The sequence below is a fragment of the Oryzias latipes genome, chromosome 3 (genome assembly GCF_053564925.1).
Source record: "Oryzias latipes strain Hd-rR chromosome 3, Olatipes_Hd-rR_3.1".
In the NCBI taxonomy this organism is placed as follows: Eukaryota; Metazoa; Chordata; class Actinopteri; order Beloniformes; family Adrianichthyidae; genus Oryzias; species Oryzias latipes.
In genome coordinates, this window is record NC_136239.1 from 560,663 (window position 1) to 586,290 (window position 25,628).

A 25,628-nucleotide genomic window follows, 5' to 3' on the forward strand; every position below is an offset into this window, starting at 1 on the left:
TTTTCTGACGTTTTCTGATGTTTTCTGATGTTTTCTGATGTTTTCTGATGTTTTCTGATGTTTGCTGATGTTTACTGATGTTTTCTGTTTTTTTCTAATGTTTTCTGATGTTTTCTGGTGTTTTCTGGTGTTTACTGATGTTTTCTGGTGTTTTCTGATGTTTTCTGATGTTTTTCTGATGTTTGCTGATGTTTACTGATGTTTTCTGATGTTTTCTGATGTTTTCTGATGTTTTCTGGTGTTTGCTGATGTTTTCTGATGTTTTCTGATGTTTGCTGATGTTTGTTGATGTTTTCTGATGTTTTCTGATGTTTTCTGATGTTTTTTGATGTTTGCTGATGTTTGTTGATGTTTTCTGATGTTTACTGATGTTTTCTGATGTTTTCTGATGTTTTCTGATGTTTTCTGGTGTTTTCTGATGTTTTCTGATGTTTTCTGATGTTTTTCTGATGTTTTCTGATGTTTTCTGATGTTTTCTGGTGTTTTCTGATGTTTTCTGGTGTTTTCTGATGTTTTCTGATGTTTTCTGATGTTTTTCTGATGTTTTCTGATGTTTTCTGGTGTTTTCTGATGTTTTCTGATGTTTTCTGATGTTTTCTGGTGTTTTTCTGGTGTTTGCTGATGTTTGTTGATGTTTTCTGATGTTTTCTGATGTTTTTCTGATGTTTTCTGATGTTTTCTGATGTTTTCTGATGTTTTCTGGTGTTTTTTGATGTTTTCTGATGTTTTCTGGTGTTTTCTGATGTTTTCTGTTGTTTTCTGATGTTTTCTGATGTTTTCTGATGTTTTCTGATGTTTGCTGATGTTTTTTGATGTTTTCTGATGTTTTCTGGTGTTTTCTGATGTTTTCTGGTGTTTTCTGATGTTTTCTGATGTTTTCTGATGTTTTTCTGATGTTTTCTGATGTTTTCTGGTGTTTTCTGATGTTTTCTGATGTTTTCTGATGTTTACTGATGTTTTCTGGTGTTTTCTGATGTTTTCTGGTGTTTTTCTGGTGTTTGCTGATGTTTGTTGATGTTTTCTGATGTTTTCTGATGTTTTTCTGATGTTTTCTGATGTTTTCTGATGTTTTTCTGATGTTTTCTGATGTTTTCTGATGTTTTTTGATGTTTTCTGATGTTTTCTGATGTTTTCTGATGTTTGCTGATGTTTGCTGATGTTTGTTGATGTTTTCTGATGTTTTCTGATGTTTTTCTGATGTTTTCTGATGTTTTCTGATGTTTTTTGATGTTTTCTGGTGTTTTCTGATGTTTTCTGATGTTTTCTGATGTTTTCTGATGTTTACTGATGTTTGCTGATGTTTTATGATGTTTTCTGTTTTTTTCTGATGTTTGCTGTTTTTTTCTGATGTTTGCTGATGTTTTCTGGTGTTTTCTGATGTTTTCTGATGTTTTCTGATGTTTTCTGGTGTTTTCTGATGTTTTCTGATGTTTGCTGATGTTTTCTGATGTTTTCTGATGTTTTCTGATGTTTTCTGATGTTTTCTGATGTTTTCTGATGTTTTCTGATGTTTACTGATGTTTTCTGGTGTTTTCTGGTGTTTTCTGATGTTTTCTGATGTTTTTTGATGTTTTCTGGTGTTTTCTGATGTTTTCTGACGTTTTCTGATGTTTTCTGATGTTTTCTGATGTTTTCTGATGTTTGCTGATGTTTTCTGATGTTTTCTGATGTTTTTCTGATGTTTTCTGATGTTTTCTGATGTTTACTGATGTTTTCTGGTGTTTTCTGATGTTTTCTGGTGTTTGCTGATGTTTTCTGATGTTTTCTGATGTTTTCTGATGTTTTCTGATGTTTTCTGATGTTTTCTGATGTTTTCTGATGTTTTCTGGTGTTTTCTAATGTTTTCTGATGTTTTCTGGTGTTTTCTGGTGTTTTTCTGATGTTTTCTGGTGTTTTCTGATGTTTTCTGATGTTTTCTAATGTTTGTTGATGTTTTCTGATGTTTGCTGATGTTTTCTGATGTTTTCTGATGTTTTCTGATGTTTTCTGATGTTTTTCTGATGTTTTCTAATGTTTGTTGATGTTTTCTGATGTTTGCTGATGTTTTCTGATGTTTTCTGATGTTTTCTGATGTTTTCTGATGTTTTCTGATGTTTTTTTGATGTTTTCTGATGTTTTTCTGATGTTTTTCTGATGTTTACTGATGTTTTCTGGTGTTTTCTGATGTTTTTTGATGTTTTCTGGTGTTTGCTGATGTTTTCTGGTGTTTTCTGATGTTTTCTGATGTTTGCTGATGTTTTCTGATGTTTTCTGATGTTTTCTGATGTTTTCTGATGTTTTCTGGTGTTTGCTGATGTTTTCTGATGTTTTCTGATGTTTGCTGATGTTTGCTGATGTTTTCTGATGTTTTTCTGATGTTTTCTGATGTTTTTCTGATGTTTGCTGATGTTTTCTGGTGTTTTCTGATGTTTTCTGATGTTTTCTGATGTTTGCTGATGTTTGCTGATGTTTTCTGGTGTTTTCTGATGTTTTCTGATGTTTTCTGGTGTTTGCTGATGTTTTCTGGTGTTTTCTGATGTTTTCTGATGTTTTCTGATGTTTTCTGATGTTTTCTGATGTTTTCTGATGTTTGCTGATGTTTGCTGATGTTTTCTGATGTTTGTTGATGTTTTCTGATGTTTTCTGATGTTTTCTGGTGTTTTCTGATGTTTTCTGATGTTTTCTGGTGTTTTCTGATGTTTTTTGATGTTTTCTGATGTTTTCTGGTGTTTTCTGACGTTTTCTGATGTTTTCTGATGTTTTCTGATGTTTTCTGATGTTTTCTGATGTTTGCTGATGTTTTCTGATGTTTTCTGATGTTTACTGATGTTTTCTGACGTTTTCTGACGTTTTCTGATGTTTTCTGATGTTTTCTGATGTTTTCTGGTGTTTTCTGATGTTTTCTGATGTTTTCTGATGTTTTTCTGATGTTTTCTGATGTTTTCTGATGTTTTCTGGTGTTTACTGATGTTTTCTGGTGTTTTCTGATGTTTTCTGATGTTTTCTAATGTTTGTTGATGTTTTCTGATGTTTGCTGATGTTTTCTGATGTTTTCTGATGTTTTCTGATGTTTTCTGATGTTTTTCTGATGTTTTCTAATGTTTGTTGATGTTTTCTGATGTTTGCTGATGTTTTCTGATGTTTTCTGATGTTTTCTGATGTTTTCTGATGTTTTCTGATGTTTTTCTGATGTTTACTGATGTTTTCTGGTGTTTTCTGATGTTTTCTGATGTTTTTCTGATGTTTTCTGATGTTTTTCTGATGTTTTCTAATGTTTGTTGATGTTTTCTGATGTTTGCTGATGTTTTCTGATGTTTTCTGATGTTTTCTGGTGTTTTCTGATGTTTTTCTGATGTTTTCTGATGTTTTCTGATGTTTTCTGATGTTTTTCTGATGTTTTCTAATGTTTGTTGATGTTTTCTGATGTTTGCTGATGTTTTCTGATGTTTTCTGATGTTTTCTGATGTTTTCTGATGTTTTCTGATGTTTTTCTGATGTTTACTGATGTTTTCTGGTGTTTTCTGATGTTTACTGATGTTTTCTGGTGTTTTCTGATGTTTTCTGATGTTTTCTGATGTTTTTCTGATGTTTTCTGATGTTTTCTGATGTTTTCTGGTGTTTACTGATGTTTTCTGGTGTTTTCTGATGTTTTCTGATGTTTTCTAATGTTTGTTGATGTTTTCTGATGTTTGCTGATGTTTTCTGATGTTTTCTGATGTTTTCTGATGTTTTCTGATGTTTTTCTGATGTTTTCTAATGTTTGTTGATGTTTTCTGATGTTTGCTGATGTTTTCTGATGTTTTCTGATGTTTTCTGATGTTTTCTGATGTTTTCTGATGTTTTTTTGATGTTTTCTGATGTTTTTCTGATGTTTTTCTGATGTTTACTGATGTTTTCTGGTGTTTTCTGATGTTTTTTGATGTTTTCTGGTGTTTGCTGATGTTTTCTGGTGTTTTCTGATGTTTTCTGATGTTTTTCTGATGTTTACTGATGTTTTCTGGTGTTTTCTGATGTTTTCTGATGTTTTTCTGATGTTTTCTGATGTTTACTGATGTTTGCTGATGTTTGCTGATGTTTGCTGTTTTTTTCTGATGTTTTCTGATGTTTTCTAATGTTTGTTGATGTTTTCTGATGTTTGCTGATGTTTTCTGATGTTTTCTGATGTTTTCTGGTGTTTTCTGATGTTTTCTGATGTTTTTCTGATGTTTTCTGATGTTTACTGATGTTTGCTGATGTTTGCTGATGTTTGCTGTTTTTTTCTGATGTTTTCTGATGTTTTCTAATGTTTGTTGATGTTTTCTGATGTTTGCTGATGTTTTCTGATGTTTTCTGATGTTTTCTGGTGTTTTCTGATGTTTTCTGATGTTTTCTGGTGTTTTCTGATGTTTTCTGATGTTTTCTGATGTTTTCTGGTGTTTGCTGATGTTTTCTGGTGTTTTCTGATGTTTGTTGATGTTTTCTGATGTTTGCTGATGTTTTCTGATGTTTTCTGATGTTTTCTGGTGTTTTCTGATGTTTTCTGATGTTTTCTGGTGTTTTCTGATGTTTTCTGATGTTTTCTGATGTTTTCTGGTGTTTGCTGATGTTTTCTGGTGTTTTCTGATGTTTGTTGATGTTTTCTGATGTTTGCTGATGTTTTCTGATGTTTACTGATGTTTACTGATGTTTTCTGATGTTTTCTGATGTTTTCTGATGTTTTCTGATGTTTTCTGATGTTTTTCTGATGTTTACTGATGTTTTCTGGTGTTTTCTGATGTTTTCTGATGTTTTTCTGATGTTTTCTGATGTTTACTGATGTTTGCTGATGTTTGCTGATGTTTGCTGTTTTTTTCTGATGTTTTCTGATGTTTTCTAATGTTTGTTGATGTTTTCTGATGTTTGCTGATGTTTTCTGATGTTTTCTGATGTTTTCTGGTGTTTTCTGATGTTTTCTGATGTTTTCTGGTGTTTTCTGATGTTTTCTGATGTTTTCTGATGTTTTCTGGTGTTTGCTGATGTTTTCTGGTGTTTTCTGATGTTTTCTGATGTTTGCTGATGTTTTCTGATGTTTTCTGATGTTTGCTGATGTTTTCTGATGTTTACTGATGTTTTCTGGTGTTTTCTGATGTTTGCTGATGTTTTCTGATGTTTTCTGGTGTTTTCTGATGTTTACTGATGTTTTCTGGTGTTTTCTGATGTTTTCTGATGTTTTCTGGTGTTTGCTGATGTTTTCTGATGTTTTCTGATGTTTGCTGATGTTTTCTGATGTTTTCTGATGTTTTCTGATGTTTTTCTGATGTTTTCTGATGTTTTCTGATGTTTTCTGATGTTTTCTGATGTTTTTTGATGTTTTCTGATGTTTTCTGATGTTTTCTGGTGTTTTCTGATGTTTTCTGGTGTTTTCTGATGTTTTCTGATGTTTTCTGATGTTTTCTGGTGTTTTCTGATGTTTGCTGATGTTTTCTGATGTTTTTTGATGTTTTTTGATGTTTTCTGATGTTTTCTGATGTTTTCTGATGTTTACTGATGTTTTCTGTTTTTTTCTGATGTTTTTTGATGTTTTTTGATGTTTTCTGATGTTTTCTGATGTTTTCTGATGTTTACTGATGTTTTCTGTTTTTTTCTAATGTTTTCTGATGTTTTCTGATGTTTTCTGATGTTTTCTGATGTTTGCTGATGTTTTCTGATGTTTTCTGATGTTTTTCTGATGTTTTCTGATGTTTTCTGATGTTTTCTGATGTTTGCTGATGTTTGCTGATGTTTTCTGATGTTTTCTGATGTTTTTCTGATGTTTTCTGATGTTTTCTGATGTTTTCTGATGTTTGCTGATGTTTGCTGATGTTTACTGATGTTTTCTGGTGTTTTCTGATGTTTTTCTGATGTTTGCTGATGTTTTCTGATGTTTTCTGATGTTTGCTGATGTTTTCTGTTTTTTTCTAATGTTTTCTGATGTTTTCTGATGTTTTTCTGATGTTTGCTGATGTTTTCTGATGTTTTCTGATGTTTTTCTGATGTTTTCTGTTTTTTTCTAATGTTTTCTGATGTTTTCTGATGTTTTTCTGATGTTTGCTGATGTTTTCTGATGTTTGCTGATGTTTGTTGATGTTTTCTGATGTTTTCTGATGTTTTCTGATGTTTTTTGATGTTTGCTGATGTTTGTTGATGTTTTCTGATGTTTTCTGATGTTTTCTGATGTTTTCTGATGTTTTTTGATGTTTTCTGATGTTTTCTGATGTTTACTGATGTTTTCTGGTGTTTTCTGATGTTTTCTGATGTTTGCTGATGTTTACTGATGTTTTCTGGTGTTTTCTGATGTTTTCTGATGTTTTCTGATGTTTTCTGATGTTTTCTGATGTTTTCTGGTGTTTTCTGATGTTTTCTGATGTTTTCTGATGTTTTTCTGATGTTTTCTGATGTTTTCTGATGTTTTTCTGATGTTTTCTGATGTTTTCTGGTGTTTTCTGATGTTTTCTGATGTTTTCTGATGTTTACTGATGTTTTCTGGTGTTTTCTGATGTTTTCTGATGTTTTCTGGTGTTTTCTGATGTTTGTTGATGTTTTCTGATGTTTTCTGATGTTTTTCTGATGTTTTCTGATGTTTTCTGATGTTTTTTGATGTTTTCTGATGTTTTCTGATGTTTTCTGATGTTTGCTGATGTTTTCTGATGTTTGCTGATGTTTTCTGATGTTTTCTGATGTTTTCTGATGTTTTCTGATGTTTTCTGATGTTTTTCTGATGTTTTCTGATGTTTTCTGATGTTTTCTGATGTTTTCTGATGTTTCCTGATGTTTGCTGATGTTTTCTGATGTTTTCTGATGTTTGCTGATGTTTACTGATGTTTTCTGGTGTTTTCTGGTGTTTTCTGATGTTTTCTGATGTTTTTTGATGTTTTCTGGTGTTTTCTGATGTTTTCTGACGTTTTCTGACGTTTTCTGATGTTTTCTGATGTTTTCTGATGTTTTCTGATGTTTTCTGATGTTTACTGATGTTTTCTGATGTTTTCTGGTGTTTTCTGATGTTTTTTGATGTTTTCTGATGTTTTCTGGTGTTTTCTGACGTTTTCTGACGTTTTCTGATGTTTTCTGATGTTTTCTGATGTTTTCTGATGTTTGCTGATGTTTTCTGATGTTTTCTGATGTTTACTGATGTTTTCTGACGTTTTCTGACGTTTTCTGATGTTTTCTGATGTTTTCTGATGTTTTCTGATGTTTTCTGATGTTTTCTGATGTTTACTGATGTTTTCTGGTGTTTTCTGACGTTTTCTGATGTTTTCTGATGTTTTCTGATGTTTTCTGATGTTTTCTGATGTTTTTTGATGTTTTCTGATGTTTTCTGATGTTTTCTGATGTTTGCTGATGTTTTCTGATGTTTTCTGATGTTTGCTGATGTTTGCTGATGTTTTCTGATGTTTTCTGATGTTTGCTGATGTTTACTGATGTTTTCTGGTGTTTTCTGGTGTTTTCTGATGTTTTCTGATGTTTTTTGATGTTTTCTGGTGTTTTCTGATGTTTTCTGACGTTTTCTGACGTTTTCTGATGTTTTCTGATGTTTTCTGATGTTTGCTGATGTTTACTGATGTTTTCTGGTGTTTTCTGGTGTTTTCTGATGTTTTCTGATGTTTTTTGATGTTTTCTGGTGTTTTCTGATGTTTTCTGACGTTTTCTGACGTTTTCTGATGTTTTCTGATGTTTTCTGATGTTTTCTGATGTTTTCTGATGTTTACTGATGTTTTCTGATGTTTTCTGGTGTTTTCTGATGTTTTTTGATGTTTTCTGATGTTTTCTGGTGTTTTCTGACGTTTTCTGATGTTTTCTGATGTTTTCTGATGTTTTCTGATGTTTTCTGATGTTTGCTGATGTTTTCTGATGTTTTCTGATGTTTACTGATGTTTTCTGACGTTTTCTGACGTTTTCTGATGTTTTCTGATGTTTTCTGATGTTTTCTGATGTTTTCTGATGTTTTCTGATGTTTACTGATGTTTTTTGATGTTTTCTGATGTTTTCTGATGTTTTCTGATGTTTGCTGATGTTTTCTGATGTTTTCTGATGTTTGCTGATGTTTGCTGATGTTTTCTGATGTTTTCTGATGTTTGCTGATGTTTACTGATGTTTTCTGGTGTTTTCTGGTGTTTTCTGATGTTTTCTGATGTTTTTTGATGTTTTCTGGTGTTTTCTGATGTTTTCTGACGTTTTCTGACGTTTTCTGATGTTTTCTGACGTTTTCTGATGTTTTCTGATGTTTTCTGATGTTTTTTGATGTTTTCTGATGTTTTCTGATGTTTTCTGATGTTTGCTGATGTTTTCTGATGTTTTCTGATGTTTGCTGATGTTTGCTGATGTTTACTGATGTTTTCTGACGTTTTCTGACGTTTTCTGATGTTTTCTGATGTTTTCTGATGTTTTCTGATGTTTTCTGATGTTTTCTGATGTTTACTGATGTTTTCTGGTGTTTTCTGACGTTTTCTGATGTTTTCTGATGTTTTCTGATGTTTTCTGATGTTTTCTGATGTTTTTTGATGTTTTCTGATGTTTTCTGATGTTTTCTGGTGTTTGCTGATGTTTTCTGATGTTTTCTGATGTTTTCTGATGTTTTCTGATGTTTTTCTGATGTTTTCTGATGTTTTCTGATGTTTTTTGATGTTTTCTGATGTTTTCTGATGTTTTCTGATGTTTGCTGATGTTTTCTGATGTTTTCTGATGTTTTCTGATGTTTTCTGATGTTTGCTGATGTTTTCTGATGTTTTCTGATGTTTGCTGATGTTTGCTGATGTTTTCTGATGTTTTTCTGGTGTTTTCTGATGTTTTCTGATGTTTGCTGATGTTTTCTGATGTTTTCTGATGTTTTTCTGATGTTTTCTGGTGTTTTCTGATGTTTTCTGATGTTTTCTGGTGTTTGCTGATGTTTTCTGATGTTTTCTGATGTTTACTGATGTTTTCTGGTGTTTTCTGATGTTTACTAATGTTTTTCTGATGTTTACTGATGTTTTCTGGTGTTTTCTGATGTTTTCTGGTGTTTGCTGATGTTTTCTGATGTTTTCTGATGTTTACTGATGTTTACTGATGTTTTCTGATGTTTTTCTGATGTTTGCTGATGTTTTCTGATGTTTTCTGGTGTTTTCTGATGTTTTCTGATGTTTTCTGATGTTTTTCTGATGTTTTCTGATGTTTTCTGATGTTTTCTGGTGTTTACTGATGTTTTCTGGTGTTTTCTGATGTTTTCTGATGTTTTCTAATGTTTGTTGATGTTTTCTGATGTTTGCTGATGTTTTCTGATGTTTTCTGATGTTTTCTGATGTTTGCTGATGTTTTCTGATGTTTTCTGATGTTTTCTGATGTTTTCTGATGTTTTCTGATGTTTTTCTGATGTTTACTGATGTTTTCTGGTGTTTTCTGATGTTTTCTGATGTTTTTCTGATGTTTTCTGATGTTTTTCTGATGTTTTCTAATGTTTGTTGATGTTTTCTGATGTTTGCTGATGTTTTCTGATGTTTTTCTGATGTTTTCTGATGTTTTCTGGTGTTTGCTGATGTTTTCTGATGTTTTCTGATGTTTGCTGATGTTTGCTGATGTTTTCTGATGTTTTTCTGATGTTTTCTGATGTTTTTCTGATGTTTGCTGATGTTTTCTGGTGTTTTCTGATGTTTTCTGATGTTTTCTGATGTTTGCTGATGTTTGCTGATGTTTTCTGGTGTTTGCTGATGTTTTCTGGTGTTTTCTGATGTTTTCTGATGTTTTCTGATGTTTGCTGATGTTTTCTGATGTTTTCTGATGTTTGCTGATGTTTGCTGATGTTTTCTGATGTTTTTCTGATGTTTTCTGATGTTTTTCTGATGTTTGCTGATGTTTTCTGGTGTTTTCTGATGTTTTCTGATGTTTTCTGATGTTTGCTGATGTTTGCTGATGTTTTCTGGTGTTTTCTGATGTTTTCTGATGTTTTCTGGTGTTTGCTGATGTTTTCTGGTGTTTTCTGATGTTTTCTGATGTTTTCTGATGTTTTCTGATGTTTTCTGATGTTTGCTGATGTTTTCTGATGTTTTCTGATGTTTTCTGATGTTTGCTGATGTTTGCTGATGTTTACTGATGTTTTCTGATGTTTTCTGATGTTTTCTGATGTTTTCTGATGTTTTCTGATGTTTTCTGATGTTTTCTGATGTTTTCTGGTGTTTGCTGATGTTTTCTGGTGTTTTCTGATGTTTTCTGATGTTTTCTGATGTTTTCTGATGTTTTCTGATGTTTGCTGATGTTTTCTGATGTTTTCTGATGTTTTCTGATGTTTGCTGATGTTTGCTGATGTTTACTGATGTTTACTGATGTTTTCTGATGTTTTCTGATGTTTTCTGATGTTTTCTGATGTTTGCTGATGTTTGCTGATGTTTACTGATGTTTTCTGATGTTTGCTGATGTTTTCTGATGTTTTCTGATGTTTGCTGATGTTTTCTGATGTTTTCTGATGTTTGCTGATGTTTTCTGATGTTTTTCTGATGTTTTTCTGATGTTTTCTGATGTTTTCTGATGTTTTCTGATGTTTTCTGATGTTTTCTGATGTTTTCTGATGTTTGCTGATGTTTTCTGATGTTTTCTGATGTTTTCTGATGTTTGCTGATGTTTGCTGATGTTTACTGATGTTTTCTGATGTTTTTTGATGTTTTCTGATGTTTTCTGGTGTTTTCTGACGTTTTCTGATGTTTTCTGATGTTTTCTGATGTTTTCTGATGTTTTCTGATGTTTACTGATGTTTTCTGATGTTTTCTGGTGTTTTCTGATGTTTTTTGATGTTTTCTGATGTTTTCTGGTGTTTTCTGACGTTTTCTGATGTTTTCTGATGTTTTCTGATGTTTTCTGATGTTTTCTGATGTTTGCTGATGTTTTCTGATGTTTTCTGATGTTTACTGATGTTTTCTGACGTTTTCTGACGTTTTCTGATGTTTTCTGATGTTTTCTGATGTTTTCTGATGTTTTCTGATGTTTGCTGATGTTTTCTGGTGTTTTCTGATGTTTTCTGATGTTTTTTGATGTTTTCTGATGTTTTCTGGTGTTTTCTGACGTTTTCTGATGTTTTCTGATGTTTTCTGATGTTTTCTGATGTTTACTGATGTTTTCTGATGTTTTCTGACGTTTTCTGACGTTTTCTGATGTTTTCTGATGTTTTCTGATGTTTTCTGATGTTTTCTGATGTTTGCTGATGTTTTCTGATGTTTTCTGATGTTTGCTGATGTTTTCTGATGTTTTCTGATGTTTTTCTGATGTTTTCTGGTGTTTTCTGATGTTTTCTGATGTTTTCTGGTGTTTGCTGATGTTTTCTGATGTTTTCTGATGTTTACTGATGTTTTCTGGTGTTTTCTGATGTTTACTAATGTTTTTCTGATGTTTACTGATGTTTTCTGGTGTTTTCTGATGTTTTCTGGTGTTTGCTGATGTTTTCTGATGTTTTCTGATGTTTACTGATGTTTTCTGATGTTTTTCTGATGTTTGCTGATGTTTTCTGATGTTTTCTGGTGTTTTCTGATGTTTTCTGATGTTTTCTGATGTTTTTCTGATGTTTTCTGATGTTTTCTGATGTTTTCTGGTGTTTACTGATGTTTTCTGGTGTTTTCTGATGTTTTCTGATGTTTTCTAATGTTTGTTGATGTTTTCTGATGTTTGCTGATGTTTTCTGATGTTTTCTGATGTTTTCTGATGTTTTCTGATGTTTTTCTGATGTTTTCTAATGTTTGTTGATGTTTTCTGATGTTTGCTGATGTTTTCTGATGTTTTCTGATGTTTTCTGGTGTTTTCTGATGTTTTTCTGATGTTTTCTGATGTTTTCTGATGTTTTCTGATGTTTTTCTGATGTTTTCTAATGTTTGTTGATGTTTTCTGATGTTTGCTGATGTTTTCTGATGTTTTCTGATGTTTTCTGATGTTTTCTGATGTTTTCTGATGTTTTTCTGATGTTTACTGATGTTTTCTGGTGTTTTCTGATGTTTTCTGATGTTTTTCTGATGTTTTCTGATGTTTACTGATGTTTGCTGATGTTTGCTGATGTTTTCTGATGTTTGCTGATGTTTGCTGTTTTTTTCTGATGTTTTCTGATGTTTTCTGATGTTTTCTGATGTTTGCTGATGTTTTCTGATGTTTTCTGATGTTTGCTGATGTTTGCTGATGTTTTCTGATGTTTTCTGATGTTTGCTGATGTTTTCTGATGTTTACTGATGTTTTCTGGTGTTTTCTGATGTTTGCTGATGTTTTCTGATGTTTTCTGGTGTTTTCTGATGTTTACTGATGTTTTCTGGTGTTTTCTGATGTTTTCTGATGTTTTCTGGTGTTTGCTGATGTTTTCTGATGTTTTCTGATGTTTGCTGATGTTTTCTGATGTTTTCTGATGTTTTCTGATGTTTTTCTGATGTTTGCTGATGTTTTCTGATGTTTTCTGATGTTTTCTGATGTTTACTGATGTTTTCTGGTGTTTTCTGATGTTTTCTGATGTTTTTCTGATGTTTGCTGATGTTTTCTGATGTTTTCTGGTGTTTTCTGATGTTTTCTGATGTTTTCTGATGTTTACTGATGTTTTCTGGTGTTTTCTGATGTTTTCTGATGTTTTCTGGTGTTTGCTGATGTTTTCTGGTGTTTTCTGATGTTTTCTGATGTTTTTCTGGTGTTTTCTGATGTTTTCTGATGTTTTCTGGTGTTTGCTGATGTTTTCTGGTGTTTTCTGATGTTTTCTGGTGTTTTCTGATGTTTGTTGATGTTTGCTGATGTTTGTTGATGTTTTCTGATGTTTTCTGATGTTTTCTGATGTTTTCTGATGTTTTCTGATGTTTGCTGATGTTTTCTGATGTTTTCTGGTGTTTTCTGATGTTTTCTGATGTTTTCTGATGTTTACTGATGTTTTCTGGTGTTTTCTGATGTTTTCTGATGTTTTCTGATGTTTGCTGATGTTTTCTGATGTTTTTTGATGTTTTTTGATGTTTTCTGATGTTTTCTGATGTTTTCTGATGTTTACTGATGTTTTCTGTTTTTTTCTAATGTTTTCTGATGTTTTCTGATGTTTTCTGATGTTTTCTGATGTTTTCTGATGTTTTTCTGATGTTTTTCTGATGTTTGCTGATGTTTTCTGATGTTTTCTGATGTTTGCTGATGTTTTCTGATGTTTTCTGATGTTTTTCTGATGTTTTCTGATGTTTTCTGATGTTTTCTGATGTTTTCTGATGTTTGCTGATGTTTGCTGATGTTTTCTGATGTTTTCTGATGTTTTTCTGATGTTTTCTGATGTTTTCTGATGTTTTCTGATGTTTTCTGATGTTTGCTGATGTTTGCTGATGTTTACTGATGTTTTCTGGTGTTTTCTGATGTTTTTCTGATGTTTGCTGATGTTTTCTGATGTTTTCTGATGTTTGCTGATGTTTTCTGATGTTTTCTGATGTTTTTCTGATGTTTTCTGTTTTTTTCTAATGTTTTCTGATGTTTTCTGATGTTTTTCTGATGTTTGCTGATGTTTTCTGATGTTTGCTGATGTTTGTTGATGTTTTCTGATGTTTTCTGATGTTTTCTGATGTTTTTTGATGTTTGCTGATGTTTGTTGATGTTTTCTGATGTTTTCTGATGTTTTCTGATGTTTTCTGATGTTTTTTGATGTTTTCTGATGTTTTCTGATGTTTTCTGATGTTTACTGATGTTTTCTGGTGTTTTCTGATGTTTTCTGGTGTTTTCTGATGTTTGTTGATGTTTGCTGATGTTTGTTGATGTTTTCTGATGTTTTCTGATGTTTTCTGATGTTTTCTGATGTTTTTTGATGTTTTCTGATGTTTTCTGATGTTTTCTGGTGTTTTCTGATGTTTTCTGGTGTTTTCTGATGTTTTCTGATGTTTTCTGATGTTTTCTGGTGTTTTCTGATGTTTTCTGGTGTTTTCTGATGTTTGCTGATGTTTTCTGATGTTTTTTGATGTTTTTTGATGTTTTCTGATGTTTTCTGATGTTTTCTGATGTTTACTGATGTTTTCTGTTTTTTTCTAATGTTTTCTGATGTTTTCTGATGTTTTCTGATGTTTTCTGATGTTTTCTGATGTTTTTCTGATGTTTTTCTGATGTTTGCTGATGTTTTCTGATGTTTTCTGATGTTTGCTGATGTTTTCTGATGTTTTCTGATGTTTTTCTGATGTTTTCTGATGTTTTCTGATGTTTTCTGATGTTTGCTGATGTTTGCTGATGTTTTCTGATGTTTTCTGATGTTTTTCTGATGTTTTCTGATGTTTTCTGATGTTTTCTGATGTTTTCTGATGTTTGCTGATGTTTGCTGATGTTTACTGATGTTTTCTGGTGTTTTCTGATGTTTTTCTGATGTTTGCTGATGTTTTCTGATGTTTTCTGATGTTTGCTGATGTTTTCTGATGTTTTCTGATGTTTTTCTGATGTTTTCTGTTTTTTTCTAATGTTTTCTGATGTTTTCTGATGTTTTTCTGATGTTTACTGATGTTTTCTGGTGTTTTCTGGTGTTTACTGATGTTTTCTGGTGTTTTCTGATGTTTTCTGATGTTTTCTGGTGTTTGCTGATGTTTTCTGATGTTTTCTGATGTTTACTGATGTTTTTCTGATGTTTTCTGATGTTTTCTGATGTTTTCTGATGTTTTCTGGTGTTTTCTGGTGTTTGCTGATGTTTTCTGATGTTTTCTGATGTTTACTGATGTTTTCTGATGTTTTCTGGTGTTTACTGATGTTTTCTGGTGTTTTCTGATGTTTGCTGATGTTTACTGATGTTTTCTGGTGTTTTCTGGTGTTTACTGATGTTTTCTGGTGTTTTCTGATGTTTTCTGATGTTTTCTGGTGTTTGCTGATGTTTTCTGGTGTTTTCTGATGTTTTCTGATGTTTTCTGATGTTTTCTGATGTTTTCTGGTGTTTTCTGGTGTTTGCTGATGTTTTCTGATGTTTTCTGATGTTTACTGATGTTTTCTGATGTTTTCTGGTGTTTACTGATGTTTTCTGGTGTTTTCTGATGTTTTCTGATGTTTTCTGGTGTTTGCTGATGTTTTCTGATGTTTTCTGATGTTTACTGATGTTTTCTGATGTTTTCTGATGTTTTTCTGATGTTTTCTGATGTTTACTGATGTTTTCTGGTGTTTTCTGGTGTTTTCTGATGTTTTCTGATGTTTTTCTGATGTTTTCTGATGTTTTCTGGTGTTTTCTGATGTTTTCTGATGTTTTCTGATGTTTTTCTGATGTTTGCTGATGTTTTCTGATGTTTTCTGGTGTTTACTGATGTTTTCTGGTGTTTTCTGATGTTTTCTGATGTTTTCTGATGTTTACTGATGTTTTCTGGTGTTTTCTGATGTTTTCTGGTGTTTACTGATGTTTTCTGGTGTTTTCTGATGTTTTCTGATGTTTTCTGATGTTTTTCTGATGTTTTCTGATGTTTTCTGATGTTTTTCTGATGTTTTCTGATGTTTTCTGATGTTTTCTGGTGTTTACTGATGTTTTCTGGTGTTTTCTGATGTTTTCTGATGTTTTCTGATGTTTTTCTGATGTTTTCTGATGTTTTCTGGTGTTTTCTGATGTTTTCTGATGTTTTCTGATGTTTTTCTGATGTTTTCTGATGTTTTCTGATGTTTGCTGATGTTTTCTGATGTTTTCTGGTGTTTGCTGATGTTTTCTGATGTTTTCTGATGTTTACTGATGTTTTCTGGTGTTTTCTGATGTTTTCTGATGTTTTTCTGATGTTTGCTGATGTTTTCTGATGTTTTCTGGTGTTTTCTGATGTTTTCTGATGTTTTCTGATGTTTTTCTGATGTTTTCTGATGTTTTCTGATGTTTTCTGGTGTTTACTGATGTTTTCTGGTGTTTTCTGATGTTTTCTGATGTTTTCTGATGTTTACTGATGTTTTCTGGTGTTTTCTGATGTTTTCTGGTGTTTACTGATGTTTTCTGGTGTTTTCTGATGTTTTCTGATGTTTTCTGATGTTTTTCTGATGTTTTCTGATGTTTTCTGATGTTTTTCTGATGTTTTCTGATGTTTTCTGGTGTTTTCTGATGTTTTCTGATGTTTTCTGATGTTTACTGATGTTTTCTGGTGTTTTCTGATGTTTTCTGATGTTTTCTGGTGTTTTCTGATGTTTTCTGGTGTTTTCTGATGTTTTCTGATGTTTTCTGATGTTTTCTGGTGTTTTCTGATGTTTTCTGATGTTTTCTGATGTTTTTCTGATGTTTTCTGATGTTTTCTGATGTTTTTCTGATGTTTTCTGATGTTTTCTGGTGTTTTCTGATGTTTTCTGATGTTTTCTGATGTTTACTGATGTTTTCTGGTGTTTTCTGATGTTTTCTGATGTTTTCTGGTGTTTTCTGATGTTTGTTGATGTTTTCTGATGTTTTCTGATGTTTTTCTGATGTTTTCTGATGTTTTCTGATGTTTTTTGATGTTTTCTGATGTTTTCTGATGTTTTCTGATGTTTGCTGATGTTTTCTGATGTTTTCTGATGTTTTCTGATGTTTGCTGACGTTTTCTGATGTTTTCTGATGTTTGCTGATGTTTACTGATGTTTTCTGGTGTTTTCTGGTGTTTTCTGATGTTTTCTGATGTTTTTTGATGTTTTCTGGTGTTTTCTGATGTTTTCTGACGTTTTCTGATGTTTTCTGATGTTTTCTGATGTTTTCTGATGTTTGCTGATGTTTTCTGATGTTTTCTGATGTTTTTCTGATGTTTTCTGATGTTTTCTGATGTTTACTGATGTTTTCTGGTGTTTTCTGATTTTTTCTGGTGTTTGCTGATGTTTTCTGATGTTTTCTGGTGTTTTCTGATGTTTTCTGGTGTTTTCTAATGTTTTCTGATGTTTTCTGGTGTTTTCTAATGTTTTCTGATGTTTTCTGATGTTTTCTGATGTTTTCTGATGTTTTTCTGATGTTTTCTGATGTTTTCTGATGTTTTCTGATGTTTTTCTGATGTTTACTGATGTTTTCTGATGTTTTCTGATGTTTTTCTGATGTTTTCTGGTGTTTTCTGATGTTTGCTGATGTTTTCTGATGTTTTCTGGTGTTTTCTGATGTTTACTGATGTTTTCTGGTGTTTGCTGATGTTTTCTGATGTTTTCTGATGTTTGCTGATGTTTTCTGATGTTTTCTGATGTTTTCTGATGTTTTTCTGATGTTTGCTGATGTTTTCTGATGTTTTCTGATGTTTTCTGATGTTTTCTGATGTTTTCTGATGTTTTCTGATGTTTGCTGATGTTTGTTGATGTTTGCTGATGTTTGCTGATGTTTTCTGATGTTTTCTGATGTTTTTCTGATGTTTTCTGATGTTTTCTGATGTTTTTCTGATGTTTACTGATGTTTTCTGATGTTTTCTGATGTTTTTCTGATGTTTTCTAATGTTTGCTGATGTTTTTCTGATGTTTTCTGGTGTTTTCTGATGTTTTCTGATGTTTTCTGATGTTTTCTGATGTTTTCTGATGTTTTTCTGATGTTTACTGATGTTTTCTGATGTTTTCTGATGTTTTTCTGATGTTTTCTAATGTTTGCTGATGTTTTCTGATGTTTTCTGATGTTTTCTGATGTTTTTCTGATGTTTGCTGATGTTTTCTGATGTTTTCTGATGTTTGCTGATGTTTGTTGATGTTTGCTGATGTTTGCTGATGTTTTCTGATGTTTTCTGATGTTTTCTGGTGTTTGCTGATGTTTTCTGATGTTTTCTGGTGTTTTCTGATGTTTTCTGGTGTTTTCTAATGTTTTCTGATGTTTTCTGGTGTTTTCTAATGTTTTCTGATGTTTTCTGGTGTTTTTCTGATGTTTTCTGATGTTTGCTGATGTTTTCTGATGTTTTCTGGTGTTTTCTAATGTTTTCTGATGTTTTCTGGTGTTTTCTAATGTTTTCTGATGTTTTCTGGTGTTTTTCTGATGTTTTCTGATGTTTTCTAATGTTTTCTGATGTTTTCTGGTGTTTTCTAATGTTTTCTGATGTTTTCTGGTGTTTTTCTGATGTTTTCTGGTGTTTGCTGATGTTTTCTGATGTTTTCTGATGTTTGCTGATGTTTTCTGATGTTTTTCTGATGTTTGCTGATGTTTTCTGATGTTTTCTGGTGTTTTCTGATGTTTTCTGATGTTTTCTGATGTTTTCTGATGTTTTCTGATGTTTTCTGATGTTTGCTGATGTTTTCTGATGTTTTTCTGATGTTTTTCTGATGTTTGTTGATGTTTTTCTGATGTTTGCTGATGTTTTCTGATGTTTGCTGATGTTTTCTGATGTTTTCTGATGTTTTCTGATGTTTTCTGATGTTTTCTGATGTTTTCTGATGTTTGCTGATGTTTTCTGATGTTTTTCTGATGTTTGCTGATGTTTTCTGATGTTTTCTGATGTTTGCTGATGTTTTCTGATGTTTTTCTGATGTTTTTCTGATGTTTTCTGGTGTTTGCTGATGTTTTCTGATGTTTTCTGATGTTTTCTGATGTTTTCTGATGTTTTCTGATGTTTTTCTGATGTTTGCTGATGTTTTCTGATGTTTTCTGGTGTTTGCTGATGTTTTCTGATGTTTTCTGATGTTTTCTGATGTTTACTGATGTTTTCTGGTGTTTTCTGATGTTTTCTGATGTTTTTCTGATGTTTGCTGATGTTTTCTGATGTTTTCTGGTGTTTTCTGATGTTTTCTGATGTTTTCTGATGTTTTTCTGATGTTTTCTGATGTTTTCTGATGTTTTCTGGTGTTTACTGATGTTTTCTGGTGTTTTCTGATGTTTTCTGATGTTTTCTGATGTTTACTGATGTTTTCTGGTGTTTTCTGATGTTTTCTGGTGTTTACTGATGTTTTCTGGTGTTTTCTGATGTTTTCTGATGTTTTCTGATGTTTTTCTGATGTTTTCTGATGTTTTCTGATGTTTTTCTGATGTTTTCTGATGTTTTCTGGTGTTTTCTGATGTTTTCTGATGTTTTCTGATGTTTTCTGGTGTTTTCTGATGTTTTCTGATGTTTTCTGGTGTTTTCTGATGTTTTCTGGTGTTTTCTGATGTTTTCTGATGTTTTCTGATGTTTTCTGGTGTTTTCTGATGTTTTCTGATGTTTTCTGATGTTTTTCTGATGTTTACTGATGTTTTCTGATGTTTTTCTGATGTTTTCTGATGTTTTCTGGTGTTTTCTGATGTTTTCTGATGTTTTCTGATGTTTACTGATGTTTTCTGGTGTTTTCTGATGTTTTCTGATGTTTTCTGGTGTTTTCTGATGTTTGTTGATGTTTTCTGATGTTTTCTGATGTTTTTCTGATGTTTTCTGATGTTTTCTGATGTTTTTTGATGTTTTCTGATGTTTTCTGATGTTTTCTGATGTTTTCTGATGTTTGCTGATGTTTGTTGATGTTTTCTGGTGTTTTCTGATGTTTTTTGATGTTTTCTGGTGTTTTCTGATGTTTTCTGACGTTTTCTGATGTTTTCTGATGTTTTCTGATGTTTTCTGATGTTTTCTGATGTTTGCTGATGTTTTCTGATGTTTTTCTGATGTTTTCTGATGTTTTCTGATGTTTTTTGATGTTTTCTGATGTTTTCTGATGTTTTCTGATGTTTGCTGATGTTTTCTGATGTTTTCTGATGTTTGCTGATGTTTACTGATGTTTTCTGGTGTTTTCTGGTGTTTTCTGATGTTTTCTGATGTTTTTTGATGTTTTCTGGTGTTTTCTGATGTTTTCTGACGTTTTCTGATGTTTTCTGATGTTTTCTGATGTTTTCTGATGTTTTCTGATGTTTTCTGATGTTTTCTGATGTTTTCTGGTGTTTTCTAATGTTTTCTGATGTTTTCTGGTGTTTTCTGATGTTTTCTGACGTTTTCTGATGTTTTCTGATGTTTTCTGATGTTTTCTGATGTTTTCTGATGTTTTCTGGTGTTTTCTAATGTTTTCTGATGTTTTCTGGTGTTTTCTAATGTTTTCTGATGTTTTCTGGTGTTTTTCTGATGTTTTCTGATGTTTTCTAATGTTTTCTGATGTTTTCTGGTGTTTTCTAATGTTTTCTGATGTTTTCTGGTGTTTTTCTGATGTTTTCTGGTGTTTGCTGATGTTTTCTGATGTTTTCTGATGTTTGCTGATGTTTTCTGATGTTTTTCTGATGTTTGCTGATGTTTTCTGATGTTTTCTGGTGTTTTCTGATGTTTTCTGATGTTTTCTGATGTTTTCTGATGTTTTCTGATGTTTTCTGATGTTTGCTGATGTTTTCTGATGTTTTTCTGATGTTTTTCTGATGTTTGTTGATGTTTTTCTGATGTTTGCTGATGTTTTCTGATGTTTGCTGATGTTTTCTGATGTTTTCTGATGTTTTCTGATGTTTTCTGATGTTTTCTGATGTTTTCTGATGTTTGCTGATGTTTTCTGATGTTTTTCTGATGTTTGCTGATGTTTTCTGATGTTTTCTGATGTTTGCTGATGTTTTCTGATGTTTTTCTGATGTTTTTCTGATGTTTTCTGGTGTTTGCTGATGTTTTCTGATGTTTTCTGATGTTTTCTGATGTTTTCTGATGTTTTCTGATGTTTTTCTGATGTTTGCTGATGTTTTCTGATGTTTTCTGGTGTTTGCTGATGTTTTCTGATGTTTTCTGATGTTTTCTGATGTTTACTGATGTTTTCTGGTGTTTTCTGATGTTTTCTGATGTTTTTCTGATGTTTGCTGATGTTTTCTGATGTTTTCTGGTGTTTTCTGATGTTTTCTGATGTTTTCTGATGTTTTCTGATGTTTTCTGATGTTTTTCTGATGTTTTCTGATGTTTTCTGGTGTTTTCTGATGTTTTCTGATGTTTTCTGATGTTTACTGATGTTTTCTGGTGTTTTCTGATGTTTTCTGATGTTTTCTGGTGTTTTCTGATGTTTTCTGGTGTTTTCTGATGTTTTCTGATGTTTTCTGATGTTTTCTGGTGTTTTCTGATGTTTTCTGATGTTTTCTGATGTTTTTCTGATGTTTTCTGATGTTTTCTGATGTTTTTCTGATGTTTTCTGATGTTTTCTGGTGTTTTCTGATGTTTTCTGATGTTTTCTGATGTTTACTGATGTTTTCTGGTGTTTTCTGATGTTTTCTGATGTTTTCTGGTGTTTTCTGATGTTTGTTGATGTTTTCTGATGTTTTCTGATGTTTTTCTGATGTTTTCTGATGTTTTCTGATGTTTTTTGATGTTTTCTGATGTTTTCTGATGTTTTCTGATGTTTGCTGATGTTTTCTGATGTTTTCTGATGTTTTCTGATGTTTGCTGATGTTTGTTGATGTTTTCTGGTGTTTTCTGATGTTTTTTGATGTTTTCTGGTGTTTTCTGATGTTTTCTGACGTTTTCTGATGTTTTCTGATGTTTTCTGATGTTTGCTGATGTTTTCTGATGTTTTTCTGATGTTTTCTGATGTTTTCTGATGTTTTTTGATGTTTTCTGATGTTTTCTGATGTTTTCTGATGTTTGCTGATGTTTTCTGATGTTTTCTGATGTTTGCTGATGTTTACTGATGTTTTCTGGTGTTTTCTGGTGTTTTCTGATGTTTTTTGATGTTTTCTGATGTTTTCTGACGTTTTCTGATGTTTTCTGATGTTTTCTGATGTTTTCTGATGTTTTCTGATGTTTGCTGATGTTTTCTGATGTTTTCTGATGTTTTTCTGATGTTTTCTGATGTTTTCTGATGTTTACTGATGTTTTCTGGTGTTTTCTGATTTTTTCTGGTGTTTGCTGATGTTTTCTGATGTTTTCTGGTGTTTTCTGATGTTTTCTGGTGTTTTCTAATGTTTTCTGATGTTTTCTGGTGTTTTCTAATGTTTTCTGATGTTTTCTGGTGTTTTCTGGTGTTTTCTGATGTTTTCTGGTGTTTGCTGATGTTTTCTGATGTTTTCTGATGTTTTCTGATGTTTTCTGGTGTTTTCTGATGTTTTCTGATGTTTTCTGATGTTTTTCTGATGTTTTCTGATGTTTTCTGATGTTTTCTGATGTTTTTCTGATGTTTACTGATGTTTTCTGATGTTTTCTGATGTTTTTCTGATGTTTTCTAATGTTTGCTGATGTTTTCTGATGTTTTCTGATGTTTGCTGATGTTTGTTGATGTTTGCTGATGTTTGCTGATGTTTTCTGATGTTTTCTGATGTTTTCTGGTGTTTGCTGATGTTTTCTGATGTTTTCTGGTGTTTTCTGATGTTTTCTGGTGTTTTCTAATGTTTTCTGATGTTTTCTGGTGTTTTCTAATGTTTTCTGATGTTTTCTGGTGTTTTCTGATGTTTTCTGATGTTTTCTGATGTTTTCTGATGTTTTCTGATGTTTTCTGGTGTTTTCTGATGTTTTCTGGTGTTTTCTGATGTTTTCTGGTGTTTGCTGATGTTTTCTGGTGTTTTCTGATGTTTTCTGATGTTTGCTGATGTTTTCTGATGTTTTCTGGTGTTTTCTGATGTTTTCTGATGTTTTCTGATGTTTTCTGATGTTTTCTGATGTTTTCTGGTGTTTTCTGATGTTTTCTGGTGTTTGCTGATGTTTTCTGATGTTTACTGATGTTTTCTGGTGTTTTCTGATGTTTTCTGATGTTTTTCTGATGTTTTCTGATGTTTTCTGGTGTTTGCTGATGTTTTCTGATGTTTACTGATGTTTTCTGGTGTTTGCTGATGTTTTCTGGTGTTTTCTGATGTTTTCTGATGTTTTCTGGTGTTTTCTGATGTTTTCTGGTGTTTGCTGATGTTTTCTGATGTTTACTGATGTTTTCTGGTGTTTTCTGATGTTTTCTGATGTTTTTCTGATGTTTGCTGATGTTTTCTGATGTTTTTCTGATGTTTTTCTGATGTTTGTTGATGTTTTTCTGATGTTTGCTGATGTTTTCTGGTGTTTTCTGATGTTTTCTGATGTTTTCTGATGTTTACTGATGTTTTCTGGTGTTTTCTGATGTTTTCTGGTGTTTACTGATGTTTTCTGGTGTTTTCTGATGTTTTCTGATGTTTTCTGATGTTTTTCTGATGTTTTCTGATGTTTTCTGATGTTTTTCTGATGTTTTCTGATGTTTTCTGGTGTTTTCTGATGTTTTCTGATGTTTTCTGATGTTTACTGATGTTTTCTGGTGTTTTCTGATGTTTTCTGATGTTTTCTGGTGTTTTCTGATGTTTTCTGGTGTTTTCTGATGTTTTCTGATGTTTTCTGATGTTTTCTGGTGTTTTCTGATGTTTTCTGATGTTTTCTGATGTTTTTCTGATGTTTTCTGATGTTTTCTGATGTTTTTCTGATGTTTTCTGATGTTTTCTGGTGTTTTCTGATGTTTTCTGATGTTTTCTGATGTTTACTGATGTTTTCTGGTGTTTTCTGATGTTTTCTGATGTTTTCTGGTGTTTTCTGATGTTTGTTGATGTTTTCTGATGTTTTCTGATGTTTTTCTGATGTTTTCTGATGTTTTCTGATGTTTTTTGATGTTTTCTGATGTTTTCTGATGTTTTCTGATGTTTTCTGATGTTTTCTGATGTTTGCTGATGTTTGTTGATGTTTTCTGGTGTTTTCTGATGTTTTTTGATGTTTTCTGGTGTTTTCTGATGTTTTCTGACGTTTTCTGATGTTTTCTGATGTTTTCTGATGTTTTCTGATGTTTTCTGATGTTTGCTGATGTTTTCTGATGTTTTTCTGATGTTTTCTGATGTTTTCTGATGTTTTTTGATGTTTTCTGATGTTTTCTGATGTTTTCTGATGTTTGCTGATGTTTTCTGATGTTTTCTGATGTTTGCTGATGTTTTCTGATGTTTTCTGATGTTTTTCTGATGTTTTCTGATGTTTTCTGATGTTTACTGATGTTTTCTGGTGTTTTCTGATTTTTTCTGGTGTTTGCTGATGTTTTCTGATGTTTTCTGGTGTTTTCTGATGTTTTCTGGTGTTTTCTAATGTTTTCTGATGTTTTCTGGTGTTTTCTGGTGTTTTCTGATGTTTTCTGGTGTTTTCTAATGTTTTCTGATGTTTTCTGATGTTTTCTGGTGTTTTCTGGTGTTTTCTGATGTTTTCTGGTGTTTGCTGATGTTTTCTGATGTTTTCTGATGTTTACTGATGTTTTCTGATGTTTTCTGATGTTTTCTGGTGTTTTCTGATGTTTTCTGATGTTTTCTGATGTTTTCTGATGTTTTTCTGATGTTTACTGATGTTTTCTGATGTTTTCTGATGTTTTTCTGATGTTTTCTAATGTTTGCTGATGTTTTTCTGATGTTTTTCTGATGTTTGTTGATGTTTACTGATGTTTTCTGATGTTTTCTGATGTTTTCTGATGTTTACTGATGTTTTCTGGTGTTTTCTGGTGTTTTCTGATGTTTTCTGATGTTTTTTGATGTTTTCTGGTGTTTTCTGATGTTTTCTGACGTTTTCTGATGTTTTCTGATGTTTTCTGATGTTTTCTGATGTTTTCTGATGTTTTTCTGATGTTTTCTGATGTTTTCTGATGTTTTCTGATGTTTTTCTGATGTTTTCTGATGTTTTCTGATGTTTACTGATGTTTTCTGTTTTTTTCTAATGTTTTCTGATGTTTTCTGGTGTTTGCTGATGTTTTCTGATGTTTTCTGATGTTTACTGATGTTTTCTGGTGTTTTCTGATGTTTACTAATGTTTTTCTGATGTTTACTGATGTTTTCTGATGTTTTCTGATGTTTTCTGATGTTTTCTGATGTTTTCTGATGTTTTCTGATGTTTTTTGATGTTTTCTGTTGTTTTCTGATGTTTTCTGATGTTTTCTGATGTTTGCTGATGTTTTCTGATGTTTTCTGATGTTTTTCTGATGTTTTCTGATGTTTACTAATGTTTTTCTGATGTTTACTGATGTTTTTCTGGTGTTTTCTGATGTTTTCTGATGTTTTCTGATGTTTTTCTGATGTTTTCTAATGTTTGTTGATGTTTTCTGATGTTTGCTGATGTTTTCTGATGTTTTCTGATGTTTTCTGATGTTTTCTGATGTTTTTCTGATGTTTACTGATGTTTTCTGATGTTTTCTGATGTTTTTCTGATGTTTTCTGATGTTTTCTGATGTTTTCTGATGTTTTCTGATGTTTTCTGGTGTTTTCTGATGTTTTCTGATGTTTGCTGATGTTTTCTGATGTTTTCTGATGTTTACTGATGTTTTCTGATGTTTTCTGATGTTTTCTGATGTTTTCTGATGTTTTTTGATGTTTTCTGTTGTTTTCTGATGTTTTCTGATGTTTACTGATGTTTTCTGGTGTTTTCTGATGTTTTCTGATGTTTGCTGATGTTTTTCTGATGTTTTCTAATGTTTGCTGATGTTTTCTGATGTTTACTAATGTTTTTCTGATGTTTACTGATGTTTTTCTGATGTTTTCTGGTGTTTTCTGATGTTTACTAATGTTTTTCTGATGTTTACTGATGTTTTCTGATGTTTTCTGATGTTTTCTGATGTTTTCTGATGTTTTTCTGATGTTTTCTGATGTTTTCTGATGTTTTCTGGTGTTTACTGATGTTTTCTGGTGTTTTCTGATGTTTTCTGATGTTTGCTGATGTTTTTCTGATGTTTTCTAATGTTTGCTGATGTTTTCTGATGTTTACTAATGTTTTTCTGATGTTTACTGATGTTTTTCTGGTGTTTTCTGATGTTTTCTGATGTTTTCTGATGTTTTTCTGATGTTTTCTAATGTTTGTTGATGTTTTCTGATGTTTGCTGATGTTTTCTGATGTTTTCTGATGTTTTCTGATGTTTTCTGATGTTTTTCTGATGTTTACTGATGTTTTCTGATGTTTTCTGATGTTTTTCTG

General features: G+C 31.8%; 1 protein-coding gene across 7 annotated transcripts in view; it reads right to left on the reverse strand.

The window, feature by feature from the left end:
- LOC101158923 (multiple epidermal growth factor-like domains protein 11) overlaps nucleotides 1-25,628 on the reverse strand; it is a 227,473-nt gene that overhangs the window by 96,438 nt on the left and 105,407 nt on the right. The gene's annotated exons all lie outside the window — the stretch shown is intronic.